Source organism: Lipophrys pholis (assembly GCF_963383615.2).
Source record: "Lipophrys pholis genome assembly, chromosome: 2".
Classification (NCBI taxonomy): domain Eukaryota; kingdom Metazoa; phylum Chordata; class Actinopteri; order Blenniiformes; family Blenniidae; genus Lipophrys; species Lipophrys pholis.
The window spans coordinates 20,279,742-20,306,433 of NC_137636.1; positions in this window are offsets into that span (position 1 = coordinate 20,279,742).

The window sequence follows — 26,692 nt, forward strand, 5'->3', positions numbered from 1 at the left end:
CTGTGGAGACTTTCATCTCCTCCCAGGTACAGTTTAAGAGAGACATAGAGAAGTCATCACAGAGGAGTCAATCCAAAGCATATCTGTCAAGATTATTCTTATTCTGTGTCACTCTGAGGTCATAGAACTGACAGTTGATGTGGCACCTGTCAAATGATTTCTTTGTTTTATAGAATGATTCTGACTGAATGACTAATGAAATATCTATTGACAAAATTCCAGACCGAAAGTTAAATTTAAAGATGAACTAACAGTAGGAAAATTAAAATATTGTCTTTCAAATGTTTCAGTCAGATGTAATTACCTTTGCCAATGAACGTTGGGGAGAATGTTGTGTATGTATGTATGTATGTATGCATGTATGTTACCAACTTCTCGCAAACACTGTTCACCTGAATTGCATAAAATCTTCAGGAATGATTTGTAATCGTCCAACGGCCTATCGATTAAATTTTGGGATCTAAGCGCCGAGAGAGATAAGATATTAACTCCGTTGTAGACACAGCGGAGCTCCGCGGTGAGCCGTCAGTCAGGGCCGCCTACTAGCACACTGCTAACTCCGCTCCGGAGTATCCAACTGTAACTTCTGAAAATATTAGAAACACCGGTGTGAGCGCATTGACATGGGTAGTGGTTAATCTGTGTGGCCCTATTCAATGTTTCACACAGTGATGTTGCTACCTGACAGGCTAGTTAATGTTAATATGAACTAATAGCTAACATGCTAGCGATGCTAAATTGGTTCTGCAAACGAATGTGGCGTTGGGGAAGGTATGCGCTCTCCTGAGTGCACACTCTTGTTATCAATTCTAGATTTTTATCTCATTTTATCAACTTTAGAGTTATCAATTAACCCAACAAGTATGTTTTGTTGGAATAAACATGCCAAGAACAAACAGGTTCAAACTAAAAGAAGTTTTTACTTTGGTAGTTTTGTTTGCCAGTTCAGTCAGATTAATGTTTTGGCAAAAATAAAGCTTGTCCTGCTTGACAGAAGAAGAAAAAATGTGATGCTAAATGGGCTTTACCTTTTTAGTGCATTTTACCCCTTGACCCCTTTCAATACACTCTACACGATCAATCACATTCACACAATCACTCACACACTCAGTGGCACTGGCTCCTCCACAACGAGAGGTTGCCAAAGGACACTATGATAAAACTATAGGGTGAGATGCAGGATTGAAACACCTATGCTGTGATGTGAAGAAAAACCTTTTCAATTTCAATCTACGAATGATACGTTGATTTCAATGTATCCACAAAAAAAATCAATTTCATCTTTTTAAGAAAATCTAAATAGAATTTTGATTATGTGCAATGCATTAAAGCAACAATAAAAGGATTAAGCAAGACACCATCATTACAAGTCGACAACATTCCCATTGTTAAGTTAAGATTTTTTTGTGCTGACTGGATCACAGATCTTTTTGATAACCGGTCTCACAGTGTGTAACATAACCACGAAATGTAAGTCTTACAGAGTGTAAATAATTTAATAAATAAATAAAAGCTAATAATAAGAGTAAATTGTCATGATAGCAAAAGTAGAAAGTGAGAACAAACTGAAAAAACATATATCCTAATTAGAGATTACAAATGCCAACTAATGCCATGACAAAGGCCCAAATGCCTTTTTTGAGCTCTCAGCCTCATTATTATAATCATTTAGGAATCTGCCACCGGCGCTGCTCCTGGGCAATTGGAATTGGCCAGCACACAGCACATACTACTGGGAGTGACTGATTATAAAATCTAACTTATCATCTACTGAAGGCAGACAGAAAGCATTATTTGGTGTTTAATGTGGAGCCCTCTGTGGAAAAACTAGTGACATTTTTGTCACAGTACCTTACGTTTTATTTCAGTCAGACATACCAGAAATAACTTCCAAGTAGACTGTTAAGAGTGGATGTGCAGGTATTTGTACATGAATCTGCACTGTAATTGATCCAAATGTGTTGTTCAGAAGGACCACAGATTAGACTTGTGATTTAAAGAAGACAGAATACTGCAGTCATCACGCGTGTGTCATAGATAATGCAGATGATGGTATGTGTGCAGTGATGAGATCACGGTGCAATCAAACCCTCCTGTTGAAAGCCCCCAGTCTGACTGACACCAACCCCATTTAGTGGCAGTTGCCAGCTTGTGTCAGTCTATTCGACATGGACAGGACGTCAGGTTGGACATCAGGAACACCAGGGCATTTCCCAGTGGCCCGGTCATCTTAAATAACCTGAGAGACCGCATGAGAGTCAGGATGTGACCTGATTATCTAATCTTAATGTTTCCACTCCAGCTCGGAATGTGTTCCTCTTTAAGCCTGCACGAAGCCTTGTCTTTATCTCAGCAACATTTCTGGTTAGGTTTTAACTGAATGCATAATCAACACAGAAGAATCTCTAAGATCGGACTTGAACCAGGAATAATTTTCCTGTGAGGCGAGACTTCAAACCACTGAAGAACCGCAAAGCCCCTCTGCTATAATAATGAGGAACAAAACTTGAAATGCTTGAATTTCACTTTCTATGTAATGAATATAAAATATACGGAAGTTTCCCTCACTATATGATAAAGGAAACTGCATGTTTCCAAATTATGTGATGAATCTGAGTATTCTTTCCTCCACCTCAAGACTTCACTTGGATTTAAAAAGTTCAAGATAAAGTTTAATCATTCACCTCCAGACCTCACAATTATAATATCTTTGTAGATGTTTGGACAATGTCAACAAGCTGCCAAAGTCCTCCTTTTAATAGCAACAGTACATCTTTATATGAAGTTCATGAACTGTTACAATTTCATTGAGCATTCGTTTAACCAGGTATGGTTCTGAACTGTACATTAAATTTAGTGGAGAAATATTTTTCTATGGACACAAAAAGTGGACCACAATAGAGCACTATGTTGTTTGTGTATCTTTAGCTACAGCAAAATATTGGAAGCATTTCTTGCAGGCTGTTTGCATCACCCACAATCTGCACACTGACACTCCCCCAAGAATGATATGTCACTCAAAATAGATCACGGGCTTTGATAGTGAGTGTGTGCTCAGAATCAAGGCTATTGTATCTCATTTTATTGTTGTGAAGGTCAGGATGATGATGTTGATGGTGGCGTCCCCCTTACCAAGGTTGTTACTGTGTAGCATAGGATACACTCACAGCCACAATCACCATCATCATCATCATCGTCATGATCGCCTTTACAAAAGAAGACGATGTCAAAACGGGAGTTAGTTTGAGCCACAGTGAAATGAGAATAAGCACTCTGACAGCGAGGCCTTTGTGTTGGCATCATCAAAGGGAATTACTGACTGTTTGTACGACACAGCAGGTGAGGCAAAAAGCATGAGATTTTTCAAAAGCTAGTTTTCAAGCCTGAGGGATATCACAATAGTAGCGTCTGCTGTGGAAATATCCCCCAGAGAGGATTCTTTATTGTGAGTGTGATTGTGATGCAATGAGTACAAAGTACAGCAAGGTACAATACAACAGATCTCATCAGTGGAGGGGGGAAAAAGAGGAGAGAACTGCCTCACTGGCATTTTATTAAATTCATTCTCAATCAGGAGCAATGGTGGAGAGTTCCCATTTTATACAGTTTCTCAACAATTTCACAAAGGTGTCAGAGGACTGTGTCTGTACCTTTAATTCTTACAAGATGTGTCTGTCCACGTGTACTCCACTCTAGTGTTTGCCAGGAGGAAATATGGCGCCTACTTTGAATTTTAGTGGACAGAGCTCAGTTATATGTGGGAGGGTCAAAATGAGGGTCAAAGGGAGTATCCACTACCAGAGGGAGTTAGTTTTCCCCCATATGAGGTCATGAAGGGAAACTATATTGATTACTTTTCACAAGTACATCCTTATGTGATCCTGTCCTTCACTTGAGACAACAAAGCCTCCTCCAACTACTGTAGGTCATAAACAGTAATCCATTTTTCTGATATCCAAAGTACTATAACTTTAAAGAAAACTTTATTTTCATGATTTTTTAGTAAACTGGCTTCAGTGACCACATTTTCAGCTTTGTCTCCAATGCAATTAATTATGACAATAAATTATGTGTTTATCTATTTTGTCACGACAATGAAATCGAACCAACTTTTTTTTTTTTAAATGTCATTGTCAATCCCCTGTGCACCAACACTTTTTACTGTGTTGTCTCCTGTCCACGTGGGTCATTTAGAATATAGTTTATGTACCCCTGTAAGCAGACTCGATCAATTAAAACAATCTATCAACTGCAATATCATTGATTCTTGAGGCTCGGCCAATACTGAGTGGGTTCAGCAATAACTTCAGCAATAACTCTGTTACTCGGGGGAGTTAAATTAGATGTCGTGTTTGTTCATTTGAGCTTCGAGGAGAGGTGAATGACTTGTGAAACAAAGAGAATCATTCCAAAGGAAGGAAACAGAAAAGAAGCTGTAATGACCATGCAATTATGCTCAGTGGGGGAAGATATGTTGGTATGCTACTTGTCCTGCGAGTTGGAGAGACACATTTTGAACTTGATTACCATAATTTGTCTTCAGGATTATTTTTACGTCAGCATTACATCAGATTTGCCCGGTCACGTAACTGTTTGTCTCTGTGTGATGCGAGATGCTTTATTTTACTGCCAGTGTGCTCTTTTCTTTTTTTCTTTTTTAAACTACTGATCTCTGTAAACGTCCTCTGTAAAAAGAGAAAAGTCCTCTTTGTTGCTGCCTGTTGTAAACTGTGTCCTTTGGTTGCAGTCATGTGATGTAGCTATCAAACACGTCACACTCAACTCAATAGTTTTGCGGGACTCATACTGGACATGACAGATAAAAATACATTCAGGTAAAACATTATAAATAGCCATTAAATAAAATAGTTTCAGATTATGTTATGTAATTTAGGCTGTAACTCAAAATACAGTAAAACTGCCTCAGAATAACACAAAAAGGCTGACAATATCACCAATGTGTCAAGGCTGAAAAAAATGTTGGTATTCAATTTAGTAATTTTTCTCCCTCTTATTACTAATAAAAACTACAATTCCACCAAGTATGTTTTCACAATTTTATTTGCCTGAGCTCATCTTTGTCTCTCTGCCAGTTAAATGGCTTTCTGATAATGATAGAGTGTGAAGCTATTCTTATTTGAGAATGTGTTTAATAATTCAGATGCAAATTGGCCCAAGTGGTCAAAGTTCAGACAAGACAGCAGGGACTTTGACAAAATCATTAAGGGAAGAAGAACTGAAGGAAAAGAACAGAAGCAGATTTTTTTTCTTTTTTTTAAACATTGCTATGCTGGGAACTCTCACTGGGCCTTCTGATTGATATGTTAATTGATCTTTTACTGACTATTAATACGGGGCAATATATTCATGAACTATGTGAGGAATATTTATGAGGCAATAAAAATGCTAAATGGCTATTTCCCACCTCCTTTTAGGCGACTCTAGACTACACAGTCTTACTATTTGCTACATATCCTATAATAATGCACATTTTTCACTTCGATTGACACTTCCTGGAACCAAGTGTGTGTGTGTGTGGGGGGGGGGGGGGGGGCTGTTCTATTTCTTTAACAAGAAGGGTTTGCTTTCTTCCTTTTAGTGAAACACAAAGATCAGCACAGGAGCTAATGAAATCAACGAAATAAGATAAAAGAAAAATTAAACATTCAGTCACATCTGTGATGAAAGGGCGACAGAAGATAGGCTTTATGTGAGATTATAATTGTCCCAGTGTTGATTCACATGTGACAGAATTAGCATACAAAAGATTAATTGACTTTGGGAAACTTTTTTCAGTATCTTTTACTTCAGAATCCTTTTACTACTCTGCACAATAACCAGTAACACACAAAGATAATGAGATAGCTTTTAAAGACCACTGATCAAAAGAGGCAGGAATTTATCTTCCTTTGTTTTGCTGCGCTCAGGTTACTGGTGTAAATCACTTGACAGCATTATTTGATTATTTTTTAACTTTAGGATAATTGACTTGTTCAGCACTTTAGTTCAAAGGATGATATTTCCACTTTGCTCCGGTTATGTATTAAGAAATATACACAATAAATATTTATGTCTTGTTTATGAAACTTCCCTGCCAGTGCATCTGAAGGCTCAAGTGTGCAATAGTGGACTTGTTTAGGGTCAGTTTATTATTATAATAGTTTATTACATCATGTGGTATTCAAGATGTGTCAATATACCTTTCATGAGTGAAACTAAATTGAATTGATGTATCTATTAATGTACAAATTTTATTAAACAAAATTAAAGGCAAGTCCCACTTCTTGCGATAATGCTTGAATGCAAGGCCGTCTTAAAGTATCACTGTAAAAAATGAAGAGGCCTCAGCTTCATCAAACAGGCGCAGTTTGACAGAGTAGTCGTCTAGAAATTAAAACAATTGAGCAAAAAATGAGAAAAACGGGTAAATATTCACTCCAGCTCAAGCATTTGTATATCAACCTATACCCAGTGATGGCTGCTGCTGCTGCTGCTGCTGCTGCTACTGCTACTTCTGCTGCTTCTGCTGCTGCTGCTGCTGCTCGTGCTGCTGCTGCTGCTACTTCTGCTACTTCTGCTACTTCTGCTGCTTCTGCTGCTGCTGCTGCTTCTGCTGCTGCTACTTCTGCTGCTGCTACAACTGCTACTTCTGCTACTTCTGCTTATGCTGCTGCTGCTGCTGTCATAGAAGTCAAACTCACTTATGACCATCATTTTGCCAGGACTTGTGGGAAACCTGTCATCCAATGTGATAGTCCACAAGATGCAAGATTTTGTGGATTGAGACATTCATCAAGACATGAATACATACATGAATGTTTTTGGGGCTACAGTGATGAATTGTATATGCAAAGCTTTATTTATCTTCTGTTTGGTCGGTTTTGTATTTCCTTTATATTAAACTATTTCTGAGTTATGGTTTTGGGAATAAAGCATGAACAATCCTCTCAGTGATAATAGAATAAGAATAAGGAGAAAAAAATATTTTTATATTGGTACTATACACATTATGAAGAGTACAAAATATTCTAAACGTAACACTAAATGTCTTTCTTGACAGAAGTAAATTAGCCGAGAAAATATAAATACTTCGAATAGTACTGTAGTGGTTCGTGCTTTAGCAGATCAAGTGCACTTTATTTTCTTTCAAAACTAAATTTGTCTTTATATACTTTCAGAAAAAAAATGTGAAGAGGAACATCTGTGACGTAAACTGTACATTTGTTTCAAAGCTTTACACTGTTTCTCCTTTATGTCACCTCCTTCTTTATCTTTAACCCCCCCTTGAAGATTCCATTCTTTACCTTCATCCATTTGTCTCCTTATGGACATGCTGGCTCTCTCCCTCGCTCTTGTCCTTTTATCTTATGTCCCCTTTGTTCCAACCCCTTATCCTTTGCTACTCCCCTTGCTCACTATATTAGCATAGACAACCGGAGGTGCGTGTATTCTTATATATTGATCTATCCATTTTTAATGGGCCCAGGCTTCCTGGAGCAAGAACCGTCTCATGCAGGTTCCGTTGGACCACTGACGAGTGTCAGGGTTAGTTGCTACTCTGAGCCACTCAGAGCAAGAGCAAACGTCCTTGGAAGTGCATTAACAGACTTCCCACGGGACCCAGACGTGCCCAGCAGTTCCTAGTGCCACTTGAAAAATCCACAGATAGCCCCGGCTGATTTTTTTTACTGTACTGTGGATCCACACTGAAAATAAACTTTCTGTGTGATTGCAAAAGGCAAGTGCATACAACCCTGTATAATATCAAACCATTGCCACAGTTGTTGCAAGGCTAAGCTGGATTTTGTAGTCTTTAAATCACTTTATTTTATAGGTCTCATAAACAATCAAATAACAACAAACATGGTCAAAGTTTGTTTTCGGGTAGGTTTTTCTTTTTAGAGACATACTGCCACTCAGATCTGCCACTGAAACTTCAGGGACTAATCAAAATCTCACGGCTTGTTCTCTCTAAGTGAAAGTGCCCATTAAAAGAGAAGCCTTGTTCTGCACCCCAGATCCAGAGATCACAGTATGTCACTGGGGCATAAGCAGGGAGAACCACTGACTGCAAGACATGCTGCATGACTCATCTGGGGCTCACGTCCTTTTACCATCCGTATGCATGTACCCGTCGAGGATGAATTCCTTTAAACCTCTTCTTTTTTTTTTTAAAACGTCACGACGGCACTTTCATTAATGAAGGCCTCTGACACTCAATGACCAATCAAAACACAGTCTGTCGACAAGGCAAGCAGCTAATTGCTCACGATCCACACAGAAGATGTTTGGCAGAGAGATTGGACGGGTGGAGAAAGACATGAATCCACAGAACAGGAATGTCCAACTTTTTTACAGTAAAAGTTTGTGACACAAAACTGTGCAGGGTTTAGTGTTGTTATAGTCTGTTTGAACAGTGTGGAGGGGAAAAAAATGCCATTTTATTTGTGCCTCTGTGTCATGTTTTGTGTTTTTTTTTTTCACAATCGGGATTGGGAGATTTTTTGCGAATGTTACTTTTATTTTCATATATCACATTTTGTTGTTGCAAATACATGATTCATGAAACAATTATTGAGGCGGCTAATCTACAAAAGTGTAATTATGAAAACTACAACTCAATGAAACAGAGCTCAGCTTCATTAGAACTTTATTATCAAATGACAAATTGCATATAAAAACCTAATTAAGTGCTTTGACCACACAGTCACTAACCCAGGGCTCTTCATATTGTTGGATGATAAGTCCCCTCTCACACTCAAACGCTCATGCATGTTTTGTCTCATGGCAAGTAGTAGTTTATGACTGAATGTTTACTATTTACTAACCAGACCTATTTCACATTGTAACCTACAATTGTTAACAGTTCTGTAGCTCTGTTATGTATCTATCTATGCATAAGAATTAAAAAGCCTACTGTGCTGATTACAGGCTTTATTCTAAAACCTGGCAGGTCTTTAAAACTAGACTGCAACTGTTACATTTATGGTTTTGCACAAAAGCTCATTTTAAGATTTTAACTCGGCAAAAAATAGTTTATCCCTAATAGTTTTACCCTCCGCCTATTTATTTTTTTAATCATAATTTATTTCCCCAAATTAAAAGGAAAAACTACTACCCTCTTGGAGTTCTCTGGTACAACCAGCGAAGGCTTGCTCCAGAAATCATGGTACTAACTGAACATAACTCTATGTACCTAAATAACAATGAAAATATGCAAGGACACTGTTACACACAAAGTGTCAATAGATGCACGCAAACAGTGTAGTGTCTTCAATAACGATATACACACGCCACATGTCTCAAGGAGATATAATCCTCAGCCCATTGCAGGCAGCGGCCCTCTGGGTTTTCTCCCTTTCAGACGGGGTGTCAGGTGGGCCGATTCTCCAGCTGCTGGCTCACAGTGACTGAGAAGCCAGCCTAATGAGATCACTGGCATCCAATTCGGTGAGGGTCAGCGCTCATTTCAAGCAATTCATTTTTAATTGGTCTCAAATCTAATCCATTTCATAATGTCAGCTCCTGAGCTCATCTGGCCCTGAGGCTGCTGAGTGACACTGAGCGATTCCCTTGATGTTGTTTTCTCTGTGTTATTAGCCTGGAGTGATTGAGGATGTTGTTGTGATTGTTGCTGGGCTGTTTGTTGTCGGTGATGCTGCGACGGTACAGTAATCATTTGCCCAACGCAGCGCTGTTGCTGCTCTTCAACATTAACGATGGTGGGCAATGAACCTGAGAGAATAAAGATATTTCCCTGGTTGGTAGGTCCTCTCAACAGCATCACAACAAACCTCTGACTTCAAGGATGACAGCAATTCTGTCACCCTTTTATTGTCTTGGCTGATCATTCATTTAAAACAAGCTGTGCAAATAAGTGCAAGTAGAATGAGTAATGCTTCTCACTTTCTCACAAACCCCTTTCATGGAAACTGGAAGCAAAGTACTCGACCCCCAGCTGCTCAAGGACAGCCAATCAGTTACTTTGGTGTCAATGTTCCCAATTTCATTATCTTGAAAGAGCAAATATTGTAATGATATTCTCTATCCACTTTTAATAAGACCCCTGAAAGAGATCTGAGTGTGCTCTGTATTTGGACACCTCTCTTCTTTCCTTTCAACTTTTTATTTTTTTTTGTCTGGACCACTCCCATCTTGGGCCTTAACTTTTGCGACCAGCTGTGCCTCCTGCTTTTCCTCCATCAAGATGTCACTTCTAATTTGCTGTTTGTGCTGACTCCATCCCTGCTAGCAATCAGTGAAGAAGACATCCATTACTCCTAGTCGTGACAGGTCCCCTCAGACTCCTGCTGGACCTTAATGACACCTGACAGAACACAGGTTTACTACTTAGCAAACTGACCCCCTGGAGGCAGCCGATGGGGCCCATTTGGCTAACACATCCATGCATGGTTTACAAGGGACAGACATGGGAAGGTAATGCAAGTCGTCTTGTCTCTGCATGCCTTACAACACACGTCTCACACTGGGCCAGCAGGGTGCTTTCAGGTACAAAAGCAGAAAAGTTACTTGAATTTAGATCGCCTCTCATTTTCCTGTACAATAAGAAAATGAAATGCTAAAGTCTGCAAAAAGGAAAAATGTCCTCAAACCTACAATTCAGAAACTACTAAGAAATAAACATTTCTTGCTTGGCCACCAATAGAAAGCTTATTGCTTATAGAAATCCTCTTTGAGTCGTCTGTATTGCCTGCTGCTTTCTGTTCATTTCTGGCCGTGGGAGGCGTCTACGGATCTATTGTTATCTGTGTTTTTTGTCTATTACAACAAATTATATTGTCTAACAATGTGAAAGTGATTCCTTTATTACAAGGTCATATATATCAACTTCAATAGGTACAAGATGTAGAACTGCATTTATGGAAACTATAGTACTTTTCTTGAGCTCACTCTTCAATCATCTGTAGCCTTAACTATTCCCCAGAACACATGGTACTTTATTTCATCGGTAAAACTGTGTCTCTTTGCGACGGTATATATAGAAGAGCTTGAGCTCATCATCCCAAATCAGAAATGGCAAGAGGACACGGCACAGTCTTGACAGTCTAAAACGGTTTTATTTTATTTTGACCATAATATTTACAATTTAAGTTTTTTTCAGTTTTACTTACTGATAGCATCTGCAATCTCAACATAGCAATTCTGGAGTATCAAACATATAGCCTGTGTAAAAATAATGAATATTTCCAACCACATAAATTCCATCCATCTTCAAAGTATTTCCTAGGGGTGACAGAAAACCAATGTGACAGACAACAATGCAGTATTTTTCCTAATGTTAGTTTTAAACACACTGTATAATCTTTGCATGAAAATCAAAAGATTTTAAGTTGTTGGTATTTAATGTTTATTATGATCATACAGGCCAGGCCCATCCATGAATAAAGTCAGCTGCATGTAACCCCTGAGCTAAAATGAGATTTCTGTAGCTGCACTAAAGGATGCTCTTAGTTTCTGTATGTTTGCATGACGTTTCATTGCCTTGAATGAAACCCCGAGAAGAATTTTAAAAGCCCAGGTTGATCTCTTTGGTCCTATCCCCTCCTTTTCTCTTCAATAAGATACACATGATGTATAAGAATACATCCTGAAAATATAGATAAAATTTTTATCTAACAGTACATTTATATTAAGTTTTGCATCAAGACGGCATGGCTACCAGCAAGGTCAGATTTACTAGGGTGGCACGGTTTGACAAATGCCACCCTAAAAGAAAGTTATGTCACCCCTGTTCACATCCCAGTTGGCAGCAACAAATTAAAATTAAGGTTATGGTCATTTTGACATAGTGAATACAGCACAAGATAACAACAGCACAGCAAGAGACTGATTTGTTTGGTAAAGTGAGTGGTGCGAACCAAGGGAGTCAGGTGTCATGAGAAAAGGAAACAGTGGAGGAAAGAGGTCAAACCTTCCAATGAAAAAGCATTGTGCTAGTTGGGATGCCTATTTTGAGATTATGCCAAACCTTGTGTTACTATACTTGTTCCTCATGTGAAGTGTTTCACATGAAACCTCAAATGCAAGTCATTGATTTCATGCGATTAACTTTGTCTGTATGAGTTTGTGAATGGCAGCTTGTGCCCTTTTGTAGTGTGTGTGCACACTATTTCTCATCAAACTGTGATTAAATTCAGCATACATAGGTCTGCCATATTGACACCCATCAAAAACCCCTGCTCGCCCTCTCACCATCACATCAATGTTTTTTTAGATCTGCCCCTGGCTACCAGGGATGATTGGCTTTAGGCTCTAAGTGTTCCTATTTTAGAGTATATATTTGATACTGGTCCATTTTTAGCCAACTGAAATGTTCTTCACAAAAAGCACATCACTTCACATTAAAAACTTATAAACAGAAAGTGTCTGAATTAAGATGATCCTGCTAATTACTAGGCAGCAGTCAGTGACTCAGCTCACCTCTCATCGTTCAAGGAGAAACCGGACAGACTCATTTTGAGCAGGTTTATTTAAGTCATTCAATTTAAAAGTAGTAACACCAACCAAGTTTTGTGACAGTGAGTGGCAAACCTTGATGACAAAGGTAACACATATGATTGAGATGTGTTTAAATGTGAAGGATTGACTTAAGAAAGCAAAAGTCAAATAAACTTCACATCAACATATGATTAATAAAATAGTTTACTCTCTAATTCTACTTATTTGTGACTTGAGCTCCTTTTTCATTTAATTCACTTTGAATACCATATGCGCCCTCTCTGGGGGACCTTGACTATTAATTGGCTTTAACTGAGCAGCTGCCATTGATGGAGGAGTAACTCTTGTCTTACTGCTTGTTCATGGGCAGAAAGTGATCAGAAACATCCACCACTTGGCAAGTACCTCCTCACTGGAGCTTTTAATTACCCAAGGCAATAAACAAATACAGTGATGAGCATTCTTACTGCTTCCATTGGTGTAAAGATTTCACATTTTGATTTATTATTTACAGTACATCACATGCTATCCCCCCCCCCCCCCCCATAGTGTCTCTTCAATTAAGTCAAGAATGGTGAGTGGCAACTTTATGGGGGCATATTTTCATCAAACGTTAAATAATTCATGATTCAAACAACAGAATTACTATTGACATAATTAAAAAAAAAAGAAAAGAAAAAGTGTTTAAAGCGGAAGCAGTGGTATGTGTTAACACTTTAAGAGTAATGGCATGAAAGGGGAAGGGGAGAAAAAGTTTGGTCTCTCATTTGACAGATGGACACGAGCACAACAACATCATAATTATACAGTTTGATAACAAGGCTGCGATTAGTGGCTCCAAAAATAATCTTCTGTCAAGTCATTAGGAAGGTTTTGCAAATGAGCTTTCATGCATAACATTTGCATGAAGTGAGGCCTCGAGTGATGGTCAAGAAGTCGCCTGCATATGTAATAACCAGAGGAAGTTATTTTAACTTGATCATTGAATGAAGTTTAGGAAAGACTGTAAGCTTATAGTGAACAAATCCAGACTCCCCCTTTCTGCAAGTATTGTCTTTGTGTTAAACTTGCTTCTTTCTATCAATACATACTAGATATTATTAACAATGAATCAAATAATTCTCAATAACGAGTTTAGGAAACAGTGTCCACTACCATGCACTCAAGTGTTACAGAAACATCCTAATTGAATTATTGCAACCAGCTGGAAACCATAATCAATTTTTTGTAAATTTGTAAATGTTTGTCTGACAAAGTTAAAAGTAAAAACAGAAGTTCTTTGGTAGAAAGAAACTTTGAACTGAGTGAGCCCCGGGGCCTTTAAAAATAAACTAATACTGTTTCAAAAAAATATTGCAGATGAAAATTTATGAGCAAACTCTTGAAGTTTTGCATGACGTCACTGTTTGTAATTCATCTGTTCTTCCTCAGCATATATCACATACCATGAGCTGTGCTCCTGCGCATCCGTACTATCAGAGTGAAAGACTTACTTTTGTCCTTGGTGATGACTCGAGTTTGTTGGAAAGGTGTGTGTGTGTGTGTGTGTGTGTGGGGGGGGGGGGGGGGGGGGGGGGCAGAGGGGGGGCGGCAGTAAAAACATGGCAGAGCACCTGCCCACTGAAGGCGGCTGCCAGCTCATAAAGTGACTCTACAGCTCTCTGCTGCCTCATAAATCCTGTCATCTCTGCTGTAGGCTCGACAAAGACACATGTCCCTGTGTACAAAGACGGGAGATATAAACTTTTCACTCATATTTTCAGAATGGATTCTACCATTTTATAAATGACTAGCTGTGTGGACGTGTCCGTCCCTCAAAGCACAAACGCTATGGTTTGTGCCGCGTTTAGATTTGAGATGTTCATGCTCCAGTATGACAGTTTTATTTTCATGTATGATTTGTTCAATGTCTTCACTACTCGTGAGAGAAAGAGCAAATCCCTAACCTGAAATAAAGACTCAACTGCTCAAGAAATTGAAATTTCTCATCAGTTGAAGGTGATTCACCCAAACCCAACCAATCCAGTGGCGTGTAAATCTGAAAACTAAAGTGCCTCCAAATGGACGTCGGCAATGAAAATTTACAGCAATTCATGACAATAAGCCCATAAAAACTCAATTTTGGATTCACGTTGCCTTCAGGACCCAGATTTTATGTAATTTTATGTTGGGATGATGGGATCCATGTCCTGTTCAGAATTGGAGTGGCTATCAATGAGCTGGTTGTTACAGGAAGTGAGGATCGAACATCATCACGTTTCACTCTCCTTTGAGGCCTGTTGTAGGACAGACTGTCTCAAAGAATATTTTAATAAGGGAAAAAGCAGCCCAGCCGGCAAAGGGGATACGTTTTAAAATACCAATCTAATTGTTCAGGCTTCACTTGCTATAAACCTTAAACAGACAGTTTTTTATTCTAGCACCAAAAGACTACGTACAAAAGGAACATTTTAGTAGCATCATAAAAGCCTGGTGTTACGTGACCCAGACCTGGTCCTTTTTGATGAGCTTTCTATGTTTTCTTTTTTTGTGTGTCAGATGAATGAGGAAACCTAAGCAAATGTGGTCTGATTTTACAGAGACCCAGAGAGCTAAGAGACAAGCACAAAAGTGATGAAAAGTTGCTTTCATCGTGATGATGCACATCAACTAAAACCTGAACAGAAGCAAGAGCATTTCATACAAAACCTCAGTGACATTGTATTGGGGGGTGGGGGTGGGTGGGTGGGTGGGTGGGGGGGGGGGGGACCTTTAAAAAGCTTAGTTTATTTTGGAGTGTTAATGCATCCAGCAAACCATACATGCACAGACAACAATCCTACATGTGTATTACATAGTTTATTTTCTTTTATGGGAATGACATTTTAATCATACAGCTCATCCTTCATTTGGTACTACTGTTATAACAATTTCCATAAGGACCCAACATATCGAGGAGTTAAAAGAGGAAGAAAGTGTACAAGGTTAATTCCTGATCAACACAGGTGATGCCATGATACAATGTTTCATTGCTCTCTTTGTGTAATTGTTTTACTAAACTGAAACGCTTCAACTCACCATGTGAAGTGGGACTCATTAAACATTGCAAATGAGGCAGCTGCCTTTATTTTTTTCCAGGGGGGGGTTGTGGAAATTTGTGATTTGCGATTCAAATCACAAGAGGGTGTTCAAGCACTGGTTCTTAGTTTAAATTACTAAGAAAATTACTAGACTAAACATGGATGTAATCCACAATAGATTACACAGCAATGACTTTATATAGGCCTGATGATATCTGCATTAGCGCCAAGTTAGACAAGATAAATGCCCGACTTTTAGTGTCCTGTAAAACCACTGTTTGCAGATTTCTCGATCATCAGGTGGCACAGGCAGCTGTGAGAGGATGAGCTGAACAGCAGTTGGAAAACTAACATTCACACATTTATGGTTCCTATGGGGAAAATGGTCTGTGACAGCAGTCGTGGGGAAGAATGCAAAGCGCACGAGAACAAATACTATTCAGGCCAGCAAGTATTTAGCGGCGAGATGCTCGGCTGCAGCAGACAAGACGGTAGATAACATTTAGAGAAGTTCCTTCCACTGCATAGTGAATGTGCTAAATAATTCATTGACTAATTTGAGATCAGATGACATGATAATGTGTGAATAAATTCCATGCATGATTTAGTATAAAAACACAATAATGCCTTTCAGAATATGTCAGAACACCAAGTTTAACCTGGAATTTTTTTAGGGTTTCTTCACGAAATCTCAACAATAGGGAGAAAAAAAAAGTCATTTGAAAAACATTATTGTGGAAGATGCTTTCTTTGCAACTGAGTGACAACGTAGAGCTGATTCTTTGATTCTTCTTTAGAAATATATCTAGAAGGTATGACAGCCAATTCAAGAATCTGAAGGTACTAAACGTATCGTACACAATTAAGGGGGAAGATTATCAATAATTATTTGAACTCCTATATCATAAACTGCAATTATGCTTGAGTCATATGAAACCATGCATCTTCTACACAGTTCCATCCACTTTAGGGTCCTGGGGGGGAAAAACCAATCCCAACTGGCACTGGGCCAAGGCAGCATACACCCTGGACAGGTCTCCAACCCATCACAGGACAAACACAAATAGACAGTCTCAGACACTCACTTCTAAAGTTAATTTAGAAACACCAATTAGCCTCAAATAGATGCTTTTGTACTGGGGGAGGAAATAAGAGTACCTGGAGAAGAGCCACACATGTACAGAGACAAAGCTGCCAATTCCACACAGACAAGCCCCAATCTAGGATTCGATTTGGGGATTCTTTCATTGAGAGAGACTGCTATAACACTGTGTGGCCATTTGAATCATTAGTTTGGTGCTTTGCTTTGCACTTGACCTGAATCAAGACTATTACAAGACAAAGGCTAAAGAGCAAAAAGTCATATCTCTAGTACTACAGAGGAAAAGCTCACATACAGCCAATTGAATTCTTAAACACACACTGAAGAGCTCCTTCACCTCAACAGAATCATTTATTTCCTCTATAATTCAGACAAAATGCTGAGATATTTTTTGCAGGCTGAGCAAAAAAACCTATTAGGAAATGTCAATGGTATTAAGAAGGAGCAAATAATGAACCAAAGTTCCTCACAGTCGCCCCCATCTCCTCTGCACTCACTTTCACAACTCCAGTCTCTTCTTCATCGCTGTCCCAAGGTGTAAATGTGACATCCCAGGACCAAAATAAAATCACCCTCGGGACATCCTAAGGTGAGTGGGAGGAGGGAGACGGATGACTCCAAACAGTCACAAAGTAGCCGTAGATGTCGTCGTGTCACACAATCTCAAAATAGAAGTGAGGTAAAAGAAACACAGGAGTGAATGTGTTGCCTGGAGAAACCTCTTGCGCTGCTTTCGATGACCTTTCTGCCTCTGACAAGAGTTGACGAGCTGATGTTTGTGTGAGGCGATGGGATGCCAGCTGCGGCTCATGTGATGACTCTACTTTACACTTTCTTTAAATCTCAGTCTGTCGTAGTGCAGTCATGGTTCGGGGTGAAGTGAGGATACTGTGAAATACAAATCATAGTTTCACAGTCTTAGAATCCCGTAAAGAAAAAGAAAGAATTAAACTTGGCCTCTCTGTGAACATATATCATGTGGACTGAATTGTGGTTTACTGTTTGATTTACCTGTTCCAGAAAAAGAGATGCAAGTGACGCTGGTATAAAGCTGTGTGAAACTTCATAAAAAAAATTCCCGACATGCATACTTTTTAACAACAAGCATTGAACTGATGAAGGGCCACTGCGCATCAGACCACATAAACAATATTTTGTGGCTTGAATATATATGAGTATAGCATTCCTCTAAGGATGACGATACATACGGTCGACCATATCGCAAATAATGGAAGAGATCTGCTCTATAATAACCCTAGGCACCACAGTACAGTCAGCAATAAACCATTTTCCTGTGACTCTCTTTATGTCTTCGAAGACATTTTATTCATGATCAACTGGATTGTTCCACTGTTTTCACAGCAAAAAGTGTCTGTATTTAACTTTGTAATTGCTGACAGATAAACATCTTTTCAACAATATACCATGCAAGTTAAGTATAAGAGTGTGTGTCTGTACCTAATTTCACAGATTTGCCTTCTCTGCTACTTAAAAAAAACCAAAGCTGCTTTGAGGAGACCTCGCGACTGGCTCACATATGAAAACTGGTATCTGAGTGAGTTCGGAAAGCATATTATTTCTGGCTGAAGCAAAGTGGTCTTTTAAACCAAATCAGAAAAGAAACAATAAGTCATCAGTCATCTATAGTAGATGGGATAATTACAGTTCTTCTCATTAGTCAACACTGCATGAATCACATAACCATTTATAGATATATTGGGAATAATTTAAAATGGTTTCAGCAATAGACTGTAACTCTTAAAGCTGATGAGGTGTTTACATAACATTTTAAGTACACAATGTGAGTCTTGTGCAAATTATACTAGCATTGAAAGGATGTCGGGAAACTCTGCAGTGCTATGCCCATTAATAAACTATTCATCCGTCCAGCTTCTGGTCGATCAGTCCAGCACCGGACAGACACACACTCGCGATTTCAATGATCTCTTAAGCTTACGACCATGCATAAATACTTTAGATATCTGCTTTACCACAATCACATCATTAAAGGCAGGTGGCATCAGAATCAGCTGTCCGCCCATAAAATTTTGAAGTTACAGCATTTATTACAGCTTATAGTCCGCTCCTCCACCATCACCAGCATCACCGTCTCTGGTCACAACGTCGCCCTCTCCACATCCGTCACCAACCTGGGTGTTAAAATGGACCCCCAAGTCACCAACGTAAAACAACGTGAAACCCACACACCTCAATAAAAACCAGCCCAAATCCCAGCCTGTGTAGGAATCATGTTAAAACCATAAAACTATTATATGTGTAATAAAGAACACAGCATAAACACATAAATGCATGAAATAAACAAAGTTAAAAAGTAAGAGAGTTTTGCTCCCTAATTGAGGGATACCGCCGTATCTGGCAACTCCTTGTCAGCCCATGGAGGTTCATTTTCAAGTGGTTGTTAAATAAGAGCTGAATCTAGATAACACGATGAGTGAAAGAAGGAGAATGAGAAAAAAAGAGCACTGCTTTTAACAGCTTTTAACATTTTGGTGGAGCGCTTATCCGTGACGTCAGTCACATGTCAATGACGAAGCAGTCACATGTAGAAAAAAATCTGAATTGGTACCACATGTGAATGAGCCCTGGGTCTACTGTGAAAAAAATCTGAATTGGCGCTTTAACACGGCAACAAAACAGGTTGGATATGGGTCACTTGTGAGGAATAAATCTGAATTGGGTCACATTTTCCTGCAATGTGACATCTCCTCAAGGCTGAACTACTGCATTGCACTCCTCATCGGGATCTCTGGCAAGAGCCTCCAGAGACCACAGTATATCCAGAACAGCGCAGCCAGGATCCTGATGCAAAAACAACAACCACATCACCCCCATCCTGGAGTCCCTTCACTGGCTCCCTGTCCAACTCAGAATTGAGTATAAGGTCTCCCTCCTCATCCACAGCCATGCCCCCCTTTACCTTCAGGAACTCCTCACCACCCAGAACTCTGTATCCTCCGCTCTTTAGCCAAAAACTTCCTCCAAGTCCCCAGAACCAACCTCCGCATGATAGGTGATCGGGCCTTCTCCTCAGCTGCCCCAAGACTCTGGAACGCCCTCCCTGACCACCCAAGTTCTCCACAAACTGCAAATGCTTTTAAACAAAAACTAAAAACCTACCTTTTTAAAGTAAAAAAAGCGTTCTCTTAATTGTGCTTTATGGGTTCCTTTTAAACCCAATATTACTTACAATTTTACCAGTTTTTCTTTTCTTTGACTTACCTTTTAAAAAAAATTCTGTAGCACTTTGAGATTGTTTAAAATGTAAAGTGCGTTATAAATAAAATGTATTAGTATCTTTAATATTATTATTATTATTATTATAGATTGCTCGCTTGCAACTGTCTTTGCTCTCAGACTTGCCACAACAAGGGTGATTTTACTTGAGGTGGATTGTTAAGTTTAACTGAAACAGTCACAGCTCAGCTGACGTAACGGCCTTGAGCTCCATTTGAAAATTCATGCTTTCATCCCATTGCCATCTTGTGCTCATGTCAAGAGTACAATCCCAGTAGTTATCACCTTCACTTATTTCTATGTATTATAGTTTAATTTTAATGGGTAACTTAGATCATAGTACTGCTTTCAACTATGATAAAGTCAGTGGTGGGTGTAAGTTTTAGCTTGCTGCCTTTCAAATAGTCTGCAATACTATTTATTGTGGAAGTGCTAATGAAGCTCATTAAGTTGGCTCCGGCTATGCTGGAAGTCACTGAATCGTCGGCGTTGAAGGCAGTGTCCCAGCCTTGGAGGCAGCTGTTTAACCTAATTGCTTATTTATGGTATTTGGCTTAAGAACACACAGACTCTGTTATCAAGTATGATTCTGTTGGCACAGGGGTTAATGCAAGAGACAAAAATCAAGGTGTGCTCTTTCAGCTTTGTGTGTTGTTTTCTCACCGACTGTATTTAATCGGTCTGCCTCGGAAAAAAAACAACACATTTAAAGTTCCTCATGTAAAAACCATGTCTTTGGAACGCTGCAGGGAGCCTGCTAAAGTTGCTGCACAACTTCTAGATTTTCTGCATATGTAGATGTAAAACAGCCACAATAGTGGAAAATTCAGCAGCCTGAAAGTGAAATTATCCATAAGCTGTAGTCCGAAGTTGTCTGTTTTTCTAGCAAGTGACCTTGCATTTGTGAGAAGGACACAGCGATGAGGAATCATGTTATCCAAGCTCGAAGGCCAGCACTACCACTTTACTGCTCATAAAACATGAATAAAATTATTCACATTCATATTCAATAAAAGTTGAAGAAAAATATCTCCAATGACAGACTCCATAAAACTTTAGCAAGACAACTTAAGTTGTGTTTTACACAACAGGGTCTCAGGTCAATCATGCATTATTGTACAACAAAGAAATCATTCATTCTGACAGCTGCTGCTGTCAGAATATTTTTTAGATTCTTTGTAGATTTCTTTTTAGACTACTCTTTACATTATGTGAAAAACACTCAACGCCTGGCCTTAATGAGACTGACCTTCAAAAAACTGCAGTCTTTTCTAAATTTCCCCAACAAACAGATTAAGTTTAGTGAGCTGAAGTATTGTAAAAGATAGTTTTCCACCATATTTTGACAATAGCAAGCGGGGACACATCACAGACTTGAGGTCAAAATATGAAGGCACTGCTTGAAGAATATACAGGGCACCTTTAGAATTTACCCTCATTTAATAAGTGACAAGATAAATCCTTTGTGCATAGCAATCTCCAGTTCTCTTGAAGGGTAGCTCTCTTAGAGAATGACACTTATCCCCTCGTTTCATTTGACTTAAAATCATTCCTTTGAATTGTTAAAGCCCTTAACAAAACTGACAAAACAGTTTTTGAACTCGAGGGAGGGGCAGTGGACTTCTTTTTCACCTCAACAGCTTTAGTAAACATAGCAGAACATTGAGCTGGCGGTTTGTTTAGCTCTTGAAAATCCTCTTGAAGCCCCTTGGCTGATCCCTGATGCTGATTGAGCAGCATGGTTTTACAGTGAGCATTGTCATTTGTTTCTGCAGGCCAATGAGACTGCATTTCTTTCACTCTGATTTCAAAATAAGTCTGTACAGAATACTCCACAATTGACTTCTGTAGAACTATGCATTCTTACAAAAGCAGAATTTTGTATTATGCAAACTGCAAGCGAAAATCAAAAATCTGAAATTGGGATGGTCAGCATAAATGCTCCATTTGATCTTGCTAAAAACCATCAAATCTATTCACAGGGAAATGTATAACACTGGAGCCGCAGAGCAGAGTAGTATTTGGCACCATTGTCTCCAGATACTGGACTATCCAACTGTCCAATCTGTATGTTGCTTTGAGTAATCGCCATAAAGTTGGATAAAGTATTACCTAAAAAATGAATGATTGATGGATGTACAACATGGAGGTATGTGTGATGGGTATTTCTGTAGCTACCGGTGTCGTGGAAGCATGTGCACGCTCTCTTAAAAAGCAGTTATCTGAGTGACTGTGACATCTCTGAAATCCTGTACTTAAAAGTGTATTTATCTGTGTTGCTCCATGCAGAATTGAAGCCTGTTAAGCATCTTATCTGTCGTCATAAGGTAGGTTATTAAAATCACATGAGTTTGATGTCAGGCCATGACCACCAAACGTATCCCTCCTGGTGTCATTGCTTGGTTCTGTCCGTGAATTTTGGTAAATTTCAAAATCAAACCACCTCATTGCCATATTGTACCAACTTTACTGTGTGTTCATGCAATACATCGTGGAAGACTTTGGGCTCCACAAAAAAGGAAAAAGAAGCCTTTGATTCAGTCTCCGCGGTTACGACTGGCCAATGATGTAACCAAAGCCTCATAAGCCCGACCAAAATGTTTTATTTTTTTCTTATCCACTTTATTGCTAGTTGAACTCACACTTCCTCTTCAATATCCCAATTAAAAGCTCTGTTCTTGTGGGGTTTCAAATTAAGTATCATGAAGTATATTGAAGTATAAGGTGTCCTGCTAAGTTGAAGGGAGTCAGTTTATTCATTCTTATATACTGTACTTAATGCAATAAACATAAACATTCAAAATAATTGAAAGTTCTTCACTAATTGATTGTGTTTGTATTGCATTTTCATGCAATTGTATGCATTGATGGCTGTGGAGAGCAAACACAAAATAAGAAAAATAAGCAAAACCGTCCGTCAAATGTTAAGAGGAAACTGCATAGCAGCTCTACAAAGCCATTTATTTGCATCCAGTTTGGATAAATACACGGAAGCAGAATCATTAAACACACATTTTCACTATTACTGTTTAACTGAGTAAAATCGTATAAAGATCTCATGGAATTCCTTTTAAAATTTGTGATCTGAACTTTGAACTAGTTCATGTAGAAACTGAACTTTCCCAACACTGGTGATTAGGATGCTGTCAAAACCAGGACTTGAAACGATAATCCATGCTTTCATTTTGTTCCGCCTTGATTACTGCAATTCTATGTTCACTTGCATAAGACCGTCCTCGGCAGACTTCAGGTCATACAAAATTCAGCTGCAAGACTTTTGACAGGTGCGCCCGCATCACCCCCATTTTATCAAATCTTCATTGGCTCCCAGTCAAATTTCGAATTGACTTTGAAATTTTAATTCTCACTTTCCGACGTTGCGTGGTCAGGCCTCTAAATGCACTGCGGACATGCTGTGCCCCTACACCTCAGAGCGCACCCTCCGATCTTCAGCGAAGAGTCTCATGAAGGTCCCAAAACCTGCTTTAAAACCCCTGAGGACCTGTCCTTTCAGGCTGTAGCCTCCAGGCTATGGAACGACTTGCCCCTGTCCCTCCACACTCTCCATTCCACGAGTTCTTTTAAAAAGCACTTGAAGACGTTTTTATTTAAGAAAGCTTTTCGCTGAATACTTTTCTAATTTTTACTGTATTTCATGAAATTTGTATGTTCTGTTTTATTGCACCCACTTTATGTACAGCACTTTGTGAGTTTTATTTACTTCACCTACTTACTTAGAGAGTTTTTGTTTCACTTTTATTAGTTTATCATCCTAATCATTTCTCAATGTAACAGCATCAAATTATCCCTACCAACAGTGGCTTTAATTGATTTTAGAAATCACAGCCAGATATGCTGGACAGAGGGCATAGCAAATTCATCAGTTCATCACAGTGGCTATTTTATTCACCCATCCATCTTCTGTACCTCTTTATCCAGCTCAGGGGTGTTTCGGGTCAACCTCAGATGCATGTTTTTGGACTCTGGGAGGAAACCAGAGTACCTACTTAAAACTCAGAACAGTGAGAACTTGCACACACAACACAGAAAGATTTACAAGCCTAACCTAGAGTTTAACGGGAGACCTTTTCACTTTTAGAGTGCTAACCACTACAACACCGATCAATATCATAGTGTTTAGAAATTGAATTCTACGTTGCTGCATTTGTTTCTGCTCAAAGTTTCCCAGACTTTCAACCTGACTTTTTACTGTTGCAGCAAAGGAAATGTGTGAAATACTGTAAATGTTGCTTATTCCCTCCCTAATTTAGACCATAAATGTAAGCACACAACTGGAAAGACATTCTTTATACTTCTCAACTACCAACATAGTGTTTCATTAAAAAATCTGAGAACGCCTGAAATGGCAGCACGGTAGACCATGCTGTGAATAATCTATTAAAGCAGCCGAAATTTTGGCACCTTAAAGTCTTTCCTTCCCTGCCATTTGATTAGCGTTAAGATGGCTTTGCTCACTAGTCAGTGATGAATAAAACATTTGTTTGTAGGTCCCAAACAGCACTGTTGTGAATGTTAATCAGAATGACAATGTCAGATTTTGAAGGAAAATTCATTACCATATCTGAGCCTCGACACCACAGACTATATGATGTGTATGAATATAACATTTCAATCATTTTGGGTAGAATAATACAGACACGTGTGAGACCGTGTCATTACAGTCATTGTTAATTAATGTGAAGGCTCCCACTTAATAAGCCTCATTAAAAAAAAAAAAAAAAGTATTATTTGTATACCGTTGTGTTATCTTAATTTCTGGGCTATTCAACTGAATCACACACAAAAATGTACAATCATCCATCCAAAACAGAGACGGATATCATCACTTCCTTTTCAGACAAAAATCCCAATCCCCACTCAGGCACACAATTCCCACTCAAGCAGGCATACCCCCCCCCCCCCCCCCCCCCCCACCCCCATCCCCCACCTCCGGTGTCTCTCTGTTCCTCATTCCCCAGTCGGGATTATTTACCACTACATCCAGCAGACTGAAGCTCCACAGCTACTCTGCCCCGGGAACGCCTGCAGCCATGCAGTAATCAAAGGGAAACGTCATTCTCTACTACCTGCCCCCATGGGAGCGTAGAGGAACGGGGATTGGAAGGGAGCAGTGGGGGGAAGGAGGACGTTTACGGGGAGGAATAGAAGACAACGGGGACAGAGTAGGGAAAAGGAAGATGAGAATGTGAAACCTCTGGGATTGGGAGAGCTTAATGGGCAGACTGGAAGAAAACGTGAGTGAGAGGAATTGGCAGCAAATTCCTGTTTCCCAAATGGGCTGTTTTTGGACTCGCAGAGATGCAAACATAAAAAGAAACGAGGAGAGAGAACAGATGGAGACAGAGAACAACATAGAAAAGGATTAAAGCAGGAGAAATACAGAGCAGGAATTATAACGGGTAAAAGTGAAGATGCAATGAAAATGAGATCGTCTGCATACCTGTTTAAGACACAATAGGAATGAGCATTTTAATCAAACAAATGAAATATATGAAATATATACAGGGACAAAGTGAAGTAAAGAAGGAGGGATGATGGAAAGGTTTTGAATTCACCTGGAAACCTGCAGGCTAAAAGGAAAAAAAAAGGAGAGTTGGAGAAGGAGAACAGAAAAATGGTGAAGCTGAGAGGATGAAAGAAAAAGGAAAAAAGGGGGAGAGGTTGAGGCATTAAAATTAAAAAGGTGGAGGTGGGGAGTTGACAGCTCGAGAGAAAGAAGATTAATGGAGGCACAATTGAGGAAAAACAGATTTGAAGGTAAAAAGAGAGACTTGAAAAATGAATTTATAGGAAGAAAACAATGCAAAATGCTAAGAAAAAAGGAAGGACTAAAGAACAGCAGACCAACGAAGAAGGCAATGATGCAAAGACACCTAAAACAAAAAATGACTGAAATTAATTTATATATAAATAATCAATATATACACTGAATAACAGGTTATACTTTGGTCAATACCTCAATTTGTGAAGATATAAAACTTTGTTGACATGTTAATGGAGTGATTTACCACAGTGGAAAGAACTCGCCATCATATTAGCCAAGTTCTATCAGAAGGTGTTTTATGCAGGTAGAAGCTAAAAAAACACAAGACAAAAAATATAATTAACATTTAGACCTCTGCATATTACCCAATCCACATCGGGATTGGCGGTGGCTTATTATATAAAAGCTTGTTGAGACAACAGAAGAATTCAAATGGACGATATGAAGAAAGGTCCAAGTGAAATCAGCAATAGCATTTCAGTGACTTTGTCAATGATACTGTGTATCAGTTGCTTGTTGCCCTGGTATTACATAGTATTACACAACCCCAGAAGAGTAGGCTTTTACACTCTAGTGTACTTTAGGTGATGGGGAATTGCTATGGGAGACGCAGAAGAGGATACTATAGGTATAAATACAAATGATTTAAATGCTAGAGGTGTTACATAAACGTTCTACAACTTTCATTAAGTAACAATATCTGACGTGATCAGTCATTGATAACTGTATGTAAATTAGGGGTCAGCAACAATTTTAACATAGATGGGTACTAGAATCATCAGCTCCGTTTGTGTGTAAATTGGGTAAAATACAACTTTTGAAATGCTGCTACTGCGCGTGCATGGTCGCATGCAAGACCATGGTCATGGTAAATAATTATTCTGCACATGAGGAACTAGAGGAGAAGAACATCCTCAATCAATATGGAAGATACTGTACATTGATACGGCAACTATGATAGGGAGCTGCTGTCAACGAGGTGTCTACTGTCTGTGTGTGTGTGTGTGTGTGTGTGTGTGTGTGTGTGTGTGT